Below are 12465 nucleotides of genomic sequence, written 5' to 3'. Positions count from 1 at the left end.
TAACTGAATCCGTTTCCAAAAGGATAAAGCTAATGATCATCAGAGCATAGATTTTTTTTTAATGTGCTGTACCATGCTCGTATAATCCTCCTCCCCTTCATCCATATTTTCAGTGCTGCACTTTGATGAGCTACAGACAGTTGACCCGAAGGCATTTCTTGATGAACATCTCTGTCTGCTCTCAGCCTTGAAAAACTCAACCTTTTCAAGAGCTGCATGGGAGAAAAATGTGTAAGACTAATATTTATAGGCTGAAAGAGAGGGGAGAGGAAAGAATCAAGTGTAAAACTTGCTTCCAGCAGAAATGCCATCCCTCTTTTACCTCTGATAATTAGAAGCGTTTCTGACATGGCTACTAAAGCGAGTTAGTGGTGTGTGCCTGCCATTTGCTGTGCTTTTATACTGCAGAACTGTTTTCCTTTTTGTATGGCATTGCTTTGTTCTATTTTGTTTTAAGACAAAACAAATATTTCAACTGATACCCAACTATTACATTATGATTCATCCATACTCCTACATGTTAAATGATTAGTTCCAAGTACTTACACGATTGTTTGCAAAATGGAAGGTTGTTATTCAAGCTCACATTTTAAGTACTTTTTTGTAACATTTAGCAAAGCTCATATGCATAAATCCTTTTATTAATAGCTCTAACTAAAATCGTACTGGAGGATTAGAAGAAGGAGGGTTTTTAACTGTGCCGTATTTTGCACTGGGAAAAGATCTTGAAAATATTGAGAAATACAATAGTACTGATTATAACTGTAACAGGAGATTTGGAGGACATGGCAAATGTTTTTAGTAGTGCCTTAAAGAGTATGTTGTGTTTTATGCCTAGTAAATATAGGCTTAAGTCTTTGGTCTTTTATTATAAAAATAACATGTGCAGTCGTAGAAATGCAAAAAGTATTTTTAAAAAAGAGAGAAAACACCCTGTTTTAAAACTGGGTTTTTGAAAATGTACTGAATCTGCTAAAGGTTTCCCTAGACTTGGATCCTGGTTTAAAAAAGTAAAACTAAAACTCACTTCTCTGTTCCATGAAGAAACTCGGGAAGTAAGTTCCTTGCTGTGCCTTGGGGTCACATGGCCTCACTGCTGTAGAGCTGGAATGTTTGCCATGGTATTTCCGGAGGCTTCATAAACACACAGAAAGAACAGGGACTTCAGGAAGATTTTTTTTTTTGTATTTTCCTTTTTTTTTTTTTTTTTCTGTCAGACTAAATGTATTACAGTATAGGTGTGTTTTTTTAGGAATCCAAAATTTTTTATCAGATCAGTCTAATTAATTTCAATAATTCCTATTATTAAATTCCTATCAAATAGTAACCAATTTCTAAAGAAAAAAGTTAAGATACATGGTGCTTTTTTTTTTTATTGCTGCATTTCTTACTGAACGTAATTCCTGGCGACCTAAATATTAAGCCTAACTCCACTGTTTAGGTGGTCTTAATGGTTTACTTTTGGCATGTGTCACTGTGAGTGGCATTCTGTAATCTGACTTGATAGCTGTCATCTTGCAAACTGGAATAATGCAAACAAAAGATGATCACTCAAACGAGGTTACAGTGAAGAGCTATTTCCTAAGTCCTGCCGCTGCAGTGTAGAATCCCCAAGTCAAATTAGAAAAGCAGTGAATTAGTTCTGGCTCCTGGGATATGAGGGTTAAGATTATGCAAACCTGTTCTTTCTAATTGTAGGAATAGCACAGGCTCCTTTTGAGACTTTGCAAACACCAACTCAAGCTGGCATGGATTGTGAGAAGCCCTGTATTAGCCTGTAATGTCATGGATGTGGCAGGTCTTAGAGGCAAAGCAGGCTGAAGTAGACCCTGCAGTGCCTCCTGCACCCCTGGGCTGGAAGAGATGCATCTTCCTCTTCCTCCTCCCACTCCTGCCTTTCCCCTTCCAGACAAGCTGCGCTGCTTGTTGAACAAGAGCAGAGAATGGATCCATCTTAAAAATAACCCTGCAAAAATGGGCAGGAAGGGGGAGGATGAATGGAGTATTTTTAGCCTAACTGACTGAATTCACTACACAGTGCCTTAACGCTGCCCTGACACTGCTAGGGAGGAGTGGGGAGAGGCAGTGTGAGGGAGTTGATAAGAAGTGGCCAGAGGCAGGACCTGCTTGTTTCAGCTGTTCCGCCGAGAAAATGGCCAGAGCAGCGTGGCTGTGTATTGCAGGAGCTGCTCAGTGCACGCTCAGTCGACATCTTAAAACCATATCAGTATGGCTTTGTTGCTGAGTCAGGTTAATAATTGCACCAGAAGTTACAGAAAGGTGGCACGCAGATTGTCACCGAGCTAGGAAACAGAGTGGTTTTGTTTGTGGTGCTGGTGGTTGTTTTCTTCCAAATTCTCCCCCAGAAGCAGCACACCAAGGAGCAGCCTGGGCAGATCAGGGATGGGACAGGAGCCTGGGTGCAGCATGTGAACAGGACTTCCTCGCTCTTTCCTCCTCTATCCTACCAAACCTTTTGAAGCCAATCTTTAGGACTTCAGTGACTGATTGTTAAGGGTATTGCCATGGTGTAGAAGTGTAGCGTCATTTACCTTATTAAAATAAGGTTTCTGTTTTGTTTGAATATAACATGTGATGTCTGGTTGCCACTAGTGCAGTGCTGGCTGACTCCTGCTGCTCTCTGCACGTCTCAGTGGATGCTGAGGAAGCAACAAAAATGTTGGACAACAGCAGAAAACAAAGAAGGAAGATGTGCAAAACAGTGAATCAAATGGTTGGGAATGTCTTTGGGTAGGAAGAAGAAAGAATAAGGCAAAGATGTGCCAGGAATTAAGGCTGGAGGTGTGAGGAAGGGAAATCAGCCCCTAGAAACAGCTTTGCTGACAGAAATAGCTGTAAGAAAAGAGGGGTGTTTTCCCTCCTTAAAGGTGGGAAGAAATGGTTGAGGCAGCCGTAGTGGTAATTTTGGAAGTGCTCCCATGCTGTAAGGGTAGGTAGGTGGGGCACAGCAATCACTGTCTGAGCCCCTTCTGCTTGTGCTTCTGCTGCTTCACAGGCCTCGGGTCAGGCTGAGGCCTGCTCGGGGTCGGAGGGTGAGGTGGAGAGTGCAGAGTCCATTTTTTCCCCAGAGCTTGCAGGTAGAAAAATCTTGGATGCTGTGACATAGGAATTGTACCATGGTCATTGGCCAAGTCCTCTGGATGGGTGCTGTCAGTGGCTGTGGGCACTGCTCTGCAGGTAGGGCAGTCGGGCAAGCAGGAATGGCGTGGAGCTGAGTAGCCCCAAAGGCACAGGGCCTGCTGTATGTGAGGAGAAACACGCTATTAAAACAAGCTGCTTAACTGAGAAATTCAGGAGCACTGGTATTTATCTTCTGTGCAAAAAAAAGCAAGACGTGATTCAAAAACTGTCTTCTGAGTTAGGCGCTTTCTGCTTGTCTGTGCTTTTTCCAAGTGAACATGCAGAAATGGGGAGAAACACCCAAGAAATCTCATTCAGTGTAATGGAGTAAAATGCTAGTGATGTCTGAGTTTCTTCCCAATGTTGTCTCCAGTGCTTTGATAGTTAGTAAAATGCTGTAGCACTGTAGCAAATTTTAGGTGAAAAAGGGACACAAATGTACCTCGTAAGTTAATGGAAACAGTGTACAAGAACTTAATTTTTTTTGGAGATGTTCCAGTGTTTTGTTTTATTCCTCAGTGGATCTCGCTGGTTTATAAGTTCTATGCCCTTGTAAGTGCAAAGAATTTTTCCAGTTAATTATGTGGTGATAATGTGTATATCTGAATGGTGCTTCCCATGCCATTGGGTTTTGTCCCTTGTCACCTAGGAATTCCCAAGTCTTTATAATGAAACTTTGTTTAGGCAGGCCAAAGGGAATCAGGATGGAAACTTGTGCTCAAAGGCACCATGTTTTTAATTGCCTTTGACAGTCGGAAGACATGACTTCAGCACGGTGAAAAGCAACCAAAATAAACTATATTTTTAATGAAGGTTTCTCTATCTGGATGAATTGACCTGTATTGAATTGACCAGTATTGGTTAAAAATGAAAGAACCTTATTGCAAGCACATTGTGATTTATCCTGTTTTTTCTCTGTCTAAACAAAAAGCCGTGTACATATATCCAGTATAGACAAGCCTTTTACTCTGAGGTACTTCTTCTAGCAGAAGTCTTCAGAGTTTTTTTATTATTATTATTACTTCTTAATGGATTGCATTACTTTGAAGGAAACTAAATAAAATCAGTATGGAAATGTTCTACTTACCATGTGACCGCACTGGAGATTGCTAGAACTCTTTTGTGGTGATACGGACAAGATCCTTACAGCCTTATGAAGGATGCTAGCTTGCATTTTTGTGTAAAGATGTACTTCCAAAAGAAATAATACGCTGATTGAATATTTATTTTTGTTCAATACAAAAATATTTATAGCTAACTAGCAATTATTTTACTTCTCCGCCTACCCTTTTCCCCTTAATCTTGTTTATCTCCTCAGTGTGTTCTTACAGCTATTGGAAATGTGTTCTTCTGGGGTGTTCTAGATCAACTGCTTTAGCAGCCAAAAATCTGCATCTTTTCAATAAAAGCATACATAGAGAAGGGAATTGATGGGTTAATTTGACACATATAGGTTATGCATATGTATATTATATACATGTATGTGTATGCATATGTTGTGACTCTCCAGAACTGAGTCTGAAATTAATTAGTTGAAAATAATGGATTTTATATATTTCTAAATGGCTAACCGATTTTAAATAAGTTGAACTGGTCTGCAATAGTAATACTGTTGAGAATTTTTCAATGTATTTCATATTGAAAAGTACTTAACTGAGTTTAAATTCCTCTATTTATTATTACTGAAGTTAGAAAATTCAAGGTACAACTGTTTTTTTCACACATTTCATTAAGCCTTGATATTTCTGATAGTATAGCTTTCCTTTTGAGGCCTTCAAGTGGGAAGAGAGAAATGTTTTTCCTCCTCAAGACAAAAGAACAATATGAGTGTAATCTTAGCTCTCAGTTTTTCTTTTGTCTACAGCTAAGTCCATCTCTTAACCTGGTATGATTAATTCTGCCTGATTTGTCAATGTTTTTAGAAGTTTATGAAAGGATGGGGAAAAGGAAAGAAAAAATCCTTTCAAGCACCTATCAGTGATTCAAATGCTCTCTTGGATCCTGAAGATAAATATGACTGAAATCTAGGTATTGGCATGTGTGAAATACCACGTGAAATGCCAGCAGGTGTGTAGCCTAAACTGATGTTCAGGTCAATGTACTTAAACTACCTGTGCTCTGCTGAGAACATGCAGTTTGCACTACAGATCAAACAAAGGCTTTTCAAAGACAAGATACCGAGCTAGCAAGCCATGGAAAACTTCTGTGTGCAGAAAGTAGATTAAAATCTCACAAGTGAAAATAAACCTCATTCAGCTTTAGGATGTGAATACGCAAAAGAGCCTGTCTGCAGTTCCACGTGGGGTCTCTTCTCGCCCACTTCTACCTGTCCCATACAGCAGAAAGCTTAAGTAAGTGAGAACTAAAAATACTTCTTGGCACGTAGGGTAAGAGAAAGAAAACAGGCACGAACAACACCTTTCAAAGATACCGAGTGTTTGTCACAGCAGCAGTCTGGTGGCAGGGAGTTCAACAATATAATTACATGTTGAATAAGAAGGTATTTCCTTTTGTTGCCTTTGAATGTGGCACTTCTTTAATTTAATGGAATTTCCTCTTGTTTATGTGCTCTCGTACTGGGTGGGCAGAAGCTCACCAAGTAACTCCTATTGGCTAGTTTCTGCTTAATATAGTTTTGCAATGACTGTTTTATTAATAACCTTTTAAAAGTAAACATTCCCAGTCTCTCCAGGCTCTTTTCTTACAATGTGTTTTTTTATCCATTTATTTTCCTTTCGGTGATAATTTTAATTGCTGCCCTTCGCTTTTTGTCTCATTTTCCTCTCAACTCCTAACTTTCTCTCGTAAACTAGTGCCAACCACTAGATTATCACTGCTCCTTTATTATAAACTGTAGAAGAAGAAGAACTCTTATTTTTCAGGTCCCAATTACGCGACCTGAAATCCATCTGCACTGGATCTGATGTGAGCCAATAAACTAGAGGTGGAATGCTCATGATTCCCATTATCAGTTTTCAGAGTCATGCAGTATTTTGCTCTCCCTTTCCCTTGGTGTTTCTGTTGCCTTTTTCCTGTCTATCTGATGCCTAACACCTACCTGGTCCCTTTTTTCTCATACTGCCTCTGAAGTTCTCACCTGGAGATCCCTGTTCCATCCATCTGCACTCAGTCTTCATAGACCTCAAACTTTTGTCCCATTGGTTTGCATTCGAAGCATTTTGGAGTTCATGCAGAAGGAAGCAGATAGACCTTGCAGTGGAAGGGTGTACCCCAAGACAGCGTGTACCTACACCGTGTCTTGTGAGCAGATGCCAGCTTGATCTGCTCATCTTCAGCTGGCCACATGCTGTATGGAGCCAAACCAGAAGAGCCGTACCCATCGTTAGCATTGTGTTGAGCCTGAGCTAATAAGCTCGGTCTCTTGGCAGGATGTGTTAGATCAGGCTTACTGCTGTGCTAATTGTGCTTACACAGCTTCCAGTTTGGAGCTGGCTCATTTACAGCTGGCTTGGATGGTGGCCAAGAAGGCTCGCCTCTGCCTGCAATATGCCATGTAGACATACACATATCCAGCACTTGAAAGTGTCTGTCAATAGCAGGAAATTATATTCGGAGGGAGGGGAAAATCTTTGGCCTGGCTACATGCGTAAATAAGGGCAATATTAATGAATGAGGAAGTAGGTAACGGTTTTAATAAGGAAAAGGATTAATTATTCCAAATGTAGACTTAAAACCACAAGTTCTTTTCAGTCCCTGTATTTGGCCCCATCTTGTTCCTCATTTACCACTTCTTTTACAGTATTTCTTGGGAACGTTTCCCAGGCTTAAGGCATTTGGCTGTAGAAGGAGTGAACAACCCGGTGCTCTAGCTGGGAGAGGCTAATCTAACCACAAGGGCAGAATTTCAGAGGAGAAGTCTGCCTTTGCCTTTAAGTCCACGCTTTGTTTTTCTCTCTCTCTCCCCGATTTCCTGTGTTTGCAAATGAACTTGTACATGGGTTATAATGAAGCGTCAAGGATCTGCTCATCTTAGGACTTAAGTGCTACGGTTACTTAAACGTATAAAATGCTTGCTGGCAACAGGAATTATGTAGGAAAAAAAATAAAAAACCAACAAGACAGTGCAGTAAAAAGGCAAAGTTTGTTTACTTAGGTTTGGAAAACTGGAACTCAGCGTGACTTGAAAGCCACATCCTTGGCTGGCATAGATTGGTTTCATCGGTTACCAGCAGTTGCGTTGTTTACTTCAGCAAGAATTTGTCTCCTCAAATATTATCTCCTGTCTGTGGAGCAGTGTGGTGGCGGAAGGGAACACGTGAGTGCCTACGTATCAACATCCAGAGAAAACTGGACTAGGCTCTCCTTTTATCGTGAAATAATGCAATGATGCTATGAGCACATCGCTATGAGTGCTCTTAACATTTAAACCCATTTTTTCTCAAATTATTTTGTTGGTCACAAGCATCCATGCACCAGCGCATTAATTTGCTTGGTAGTTTAGAGGCCACTTCTCCAGTTGAGCAACCCTCAAAAGACAGTACCAACCTTTTAGTCCTGAAATTGCTGTTATTAGAACAACTGGGGGAATGTATCTCTGCAAAGACAGAGTTGAATAATGATTTAGCTCCCAGAATTAATTTGAAATTTCAGCAGCATTAAGTAATATTTTAGTGGCAGTATAATCCTGTACATTACATATTAACTCCACAGACTGTACTGCCAGTGGAAGTGCACTGCAGTATTTAAGTGACACTGTAACACCACGGTATTATATTCAGGTCATTAGGGGGCATATTACAGGATTTAAGTTATCTGGCAAAATGTCAAGGGTGAATCATATAATCTGTGTTTCTTTGCATCTCCAAATATATAAATAAGGGGTTTTCTTTTATATAAAAAGAGAATATTACTCCTAACTACAATGTTCCTATTCTGTCTCAGTCTGCTGTATCACCTGTGCACTGCTTGCACTGTCAACAATGCTGAGAGGGTAACTGAAAGAAAGGGGAATAATAGATCTAGATGGCTCAGCTGGTTGGTGATGTAAGCGGAGAAAACATTGTACTGAGTTTTTTTTTTCCTGTATGAATCAAAGCAATTGATAGATAAGCATTAAACTGAGTATTTGGCTTTTGTGGCAGGCATCAGCAGGTGTCCAGAATGATGGGAAATGCTGAGATCTAAGACGAATGTTTTCCAGAGCAGATGCCTAATGCTAACCTTTCGAAAAGGCAGGGGCACTCTTCTGCAATTGAATGCACCAAGGGAGGTAGACACCTATCTCCTCTTTGTACCCTAGAAACTCATTATAAAATCATGCATGTGGCCCATCGGAACTATTTTGGTACCTCTTTTCAAATGTACTCATCGCTCAGACAGCTACGGTTGACTTTAGAGGGAGAGATGAGGCTGTGAAAAGCATGCGTTCTCGGCAGCCCGTTGCTGCCTTTGGCAGAAGCTCCTGCCACTCAGACCTGCCAGCTAGATGGTTCATACGATTATTCCGTGAACCATTAGGGACAAACTGGGCCGGGTTAGTTTAAACATGTAAATAGTAGCTTTTGTTCATTCCTTCCGCAAGAAACAGATGATCATCAGAGAAGCAGCCCAGCTGGCTGGTAGGAAATAAATTTAACCATGTGACTCCTTCTTGTCTTTCCTTCACTGAGTTTTAACTACAACTTTTGGGATAATGATGCTTGGAACAAATGAAAACAATAGCAGCAACAACAGCAAAATGTTCAGCTAAGGCAAGTTAAGATAAAGTGACATCTAACTTCTTGTGGTGGAAATGGCAACGGTGAGCTGCTGTTTGGTCAGGGGCTGATAAAACTTTTCAACCAGCAGAGTCACAGTCGTGTGAATAGGATGTATTGCTGTACCCTTTCTGTGCTCAGAGTGGTGGGAGGGTAATAAAACAGCAACAGTTAGCTTACTTGAACAGCTTGTTTTCCTCTAGCCTAGAGCACTGGCCAAGTTCCTCTGTGGTAATTCCTGTTATCTTCTTGCTGCACTCCGTGTGATGGGAATTTCTTAGAAAAATCCCAGGGACAAGAGGTGTGTTTGGCTGCTGCGTGCCAGTGCTCTAAAGCACTGCTGAAGGTATTGGAATTGATTTTTATGAGCCTTCCTTCCAAAAATAGCCTTAACTTCTCTGTTAGGGAATGTTGCAAGGCTCATTTGTAGAGGAGCAGTGGCTGTGCACATGGAGAAATTATATCACTTGGCCGACCTGTTGCCAGAGGAGGTTGTGGAGGCAGACCAGCAGGTTAAGCACGGCTATGGTCTACAGGTCCACAGGTACCAAAAGAGGCAGATGTTCTCATCTGTGTAACAACAGTGGATGCTGGGGGAGTAAATGAGACATAAACCACAGGTAGTGGTTTTTGTGCCCTGCCCATCATCCTTGGAGACAGAATCCTGAGGTAGGTGGATCACTGGGTTAACCCTGTGTTGCATGTCTGACATTCAGTATGCAACAATATTTAAAATACTATCCATGCTGGATTTTAAGTTACATCGAGAACAACAGAGGCACAGGGTGTTCTTTGGTCTTTTTTGGTCTTGTACTTTTTTGCATGAGTAAAAACTAAACTTTCACGTTAATTGTTTTGGGGGTTTAAAACATCTACTTTCACAAAAGATAAAGTTTCAGTAAAAATATTGTGGACTGCTGTCTCTGATGTTGCTTTAGGTTTGTGCTTTTATTTTAAGATGTACACTAAAACCCAAGTCTGTCCCACCATTTCTGGTGGGTGGCAACTAAAAGTCAGTGGGATTTCATGAAAAATGGGTGTAGACAAGGAACTCTCCAGAGAGTGGTTCTGCACTGATCTGTGCAGTTACTAATGACTCCTATGAGCTGTCATTTTGAAGTAAAAATAGAAAATGTAAAATATTGATTACATTTGCAAGTACAAGAAACATATACATGAGAAACAGCTGTATACTAGCTCTCTAGAAACATGTAGGTAAAAATAGATGTAAATCACACTTTTTCTGTTAGTACAGCACAAGTAATTGTGTTGCTATTGAGGAAATATGTCATAAGGCCATGGGCTTGTGTTTTGTTGACTGAACTTTATTCCAGCTGTATTGTTAAAGAAAGCAACATTGGAAATCTTCTGAGACTCCTTTTCCTATATTAGGGGCATGTGCTTGTTATCATGGTGCTGCAGTAGTGAGTAATACCATGAAGTTGAGGCTGGGCTAGATCTTTGCAGTTCCATCTAATATTCTAAACCAGTGTTTACTGTAGGCCCTACACACTAGAAATGAACAGTGGCCTTGACAGTTCATGTTACTATGTCACTTCTACTGCCTTTTCAATATATTTGCTGGGGCTGCAACACTTTTTTTTGCGCTTAGGTTTATGTAATTCCACCTTTCTCAACCAAAATAATCTTGATGATTTCACTGATGCTACCTGGCTAAAGCCTGTTTTCCTCCCAGCTTAGTGAGGGCAAACATCTGGGTTACAGGCTTCAGCACCCTTGCCCATGTTGTGGCATCCATTGTGACTTTTCAGTTTGAACCATTGCCAGCTGATTTTGCCCAGAAACTTGGCAAACCAACTTGTGTCTCTAGCTTTTTATAAGGACTGGTCAGAGAAATATCAATATAGTAGGATTGTTTGCATAATCCACATATTTTATAAGATTGTGTGTGTATAATAAGCTCTGAGTAATTATATAACAGGCTAGACATCCAGCCAATGATTGCGTTCCTTAGTAGGGAACCTCAGTAATAGCTCTGGCACAAAAAGAACGTTTTTTGTTTTTCATTTTTAATAGTCATTACAGAATGGCTTTAACTAGTAACAGTGTTTGTCTGAAATAGAACTGAAGTTTACGTTCCAGTTCTTTATGGAACAAAGGTTCTTTGCACAGAATAAACTTTAATGATGAATTTGAGAGTATTCTAAAAATAGGGTCTGCTGTGGAGGTTCATTACAGTGCTCGTTCCCTTCCTCAACAGTGTGGTGCAGGGATGTATATATTAGTCTCAAATAATGCTTTATTAAAAAGTCTGAATTATCAATAAATAATGTGGTTCCTAATCTAGTAATATTATAGGTTCATACATGAAACCAGGGAATTGACCAAACTTGCTCATTTTGTTGCATCAAGGGAGTTGGATTTCTGAAAACAGATTAGTGGACTGGAATCTGTTTTGATATTAGTCAGTAATACACCTGTGACAACATACAGCACTGGGAGGGCTGTCTTTGTCTTCCATAGCTAGTAAAATCATTTCTTTACATATAAATATATGCACAACCACGTTTGCAGCTGATACTTTTTTTTGGCCACACACAAAGCATGTTATCATTCTGAAGCTTCAGGCTAAATGTGTGAGCCCAGGTGTTGTATTTCTAATGCCCTTTGCATGAAATGTGAAATAATTGCTCAGTTGTAGAGACTGTACATATTTTTATGAAATGCAAAATACAGGCACGCTCTCTGATTTCAAAAGTCTTAGGAAAATATGTGTGTGGTGAGGCCATCTTCAGAACAAACTCCTTGTGTTCTTGAATTGTAGATATCTCAATCTTTAAAACTGGAGCAAATGGCAGAATACCTTAAATACCTTTGTATGTGTTTAAGTGATTTCACTCCTACTAAATATTCACTGGGCTTACTGCTACTAACATGTGCTGAATGCATTTTCATGAAGTAAGTGCTTTTCGTAAGTTTCTGTGCTGTGGAGCAGTGGCCTCCCTACCGAGAGGGGAAGAGACATGCGGGTATAGCAATTGGTTAAGTAAATGAAGCAAGTGAATTGTGGATAAATAAAAGTAAGTGGCAAAGAGATAATAGAGGGAAAGCAAAAAGCGCTCCTTTGCAGAGAGCAGTAGACAATGGCCACCTCTCCAAGATGGTGCCAAACCTCCAGAAGAATCAAAGGCTTCATTCTTACTGGAGAGACTGAAAGAAGGTCGAGTTCAAAAGTAGCTTTGGGTCAAAAAGGAGGGAGGAGAGGGAGATGGTTCAGTCGCTGAGATGAGTAACTTCAGTTAACGTTTAAGTGACTGAGATGTCATTGAGAGAGCTGCTGCTTAGGAAGAGACCTGCCTGGCTTATATTTTCACTATGGAGCCACATGAAATCAATATCTGAAATAGGCTGCTCCAGGTGCAGGTTGTCATTATACCCTATTTACCGGTCCTTATTGATCCTCTGCTTCCATGTGTGTGACGCTGGGTCTTTTGAGGCCACGTGCCTTGGTTGTCTTGCGGCAATAAGCCAAGCCGTTCTTATAAATCCTTCCTAATGAATTACAGGGGAAAAGAGCTATACTCTTCCTTAACTGGTTAGGTCTTTTAGGAGGACAGTCAAGACTCTTGTGCAATTTAACCCTGGT

At 40.4% G+C, this 12465-nt stretch overlaps 1 protein-coding gene across 6 annotated transcripts in view; it reads left to right on the top strand.

Annotated features, from left to right (window-relative positions):
- Positions 1-12465, top strand: part of ZMIZ1 (zinc finger MIZ-type containing 1) — a 299337-nt gene that overhangs the window by 68111 nt on the left and 218761 nt on the right. The gene's annotated exons all lie outside the window — the stretch shown is intronic.

The sequence above is a fragment of the Aythya fuligula genome, chromosome 7 (genome assembly GCF_009819795.1).
Source record: "Aythya fuligula isolate bAytFul2 chromosome 7, bAytFul2.pri, whole genome shotgun sequence".
Lineage (NCBI taxonomy): Eukaryota > Metazoa > Chordata > Aves > Anseriformes > Anatidae > Aythya > Aythya fuligula.
Note: the sequence above shows the minus strand (reverse complement) of the source record. Positions and strands in the feature narration are given on the sequence as shown.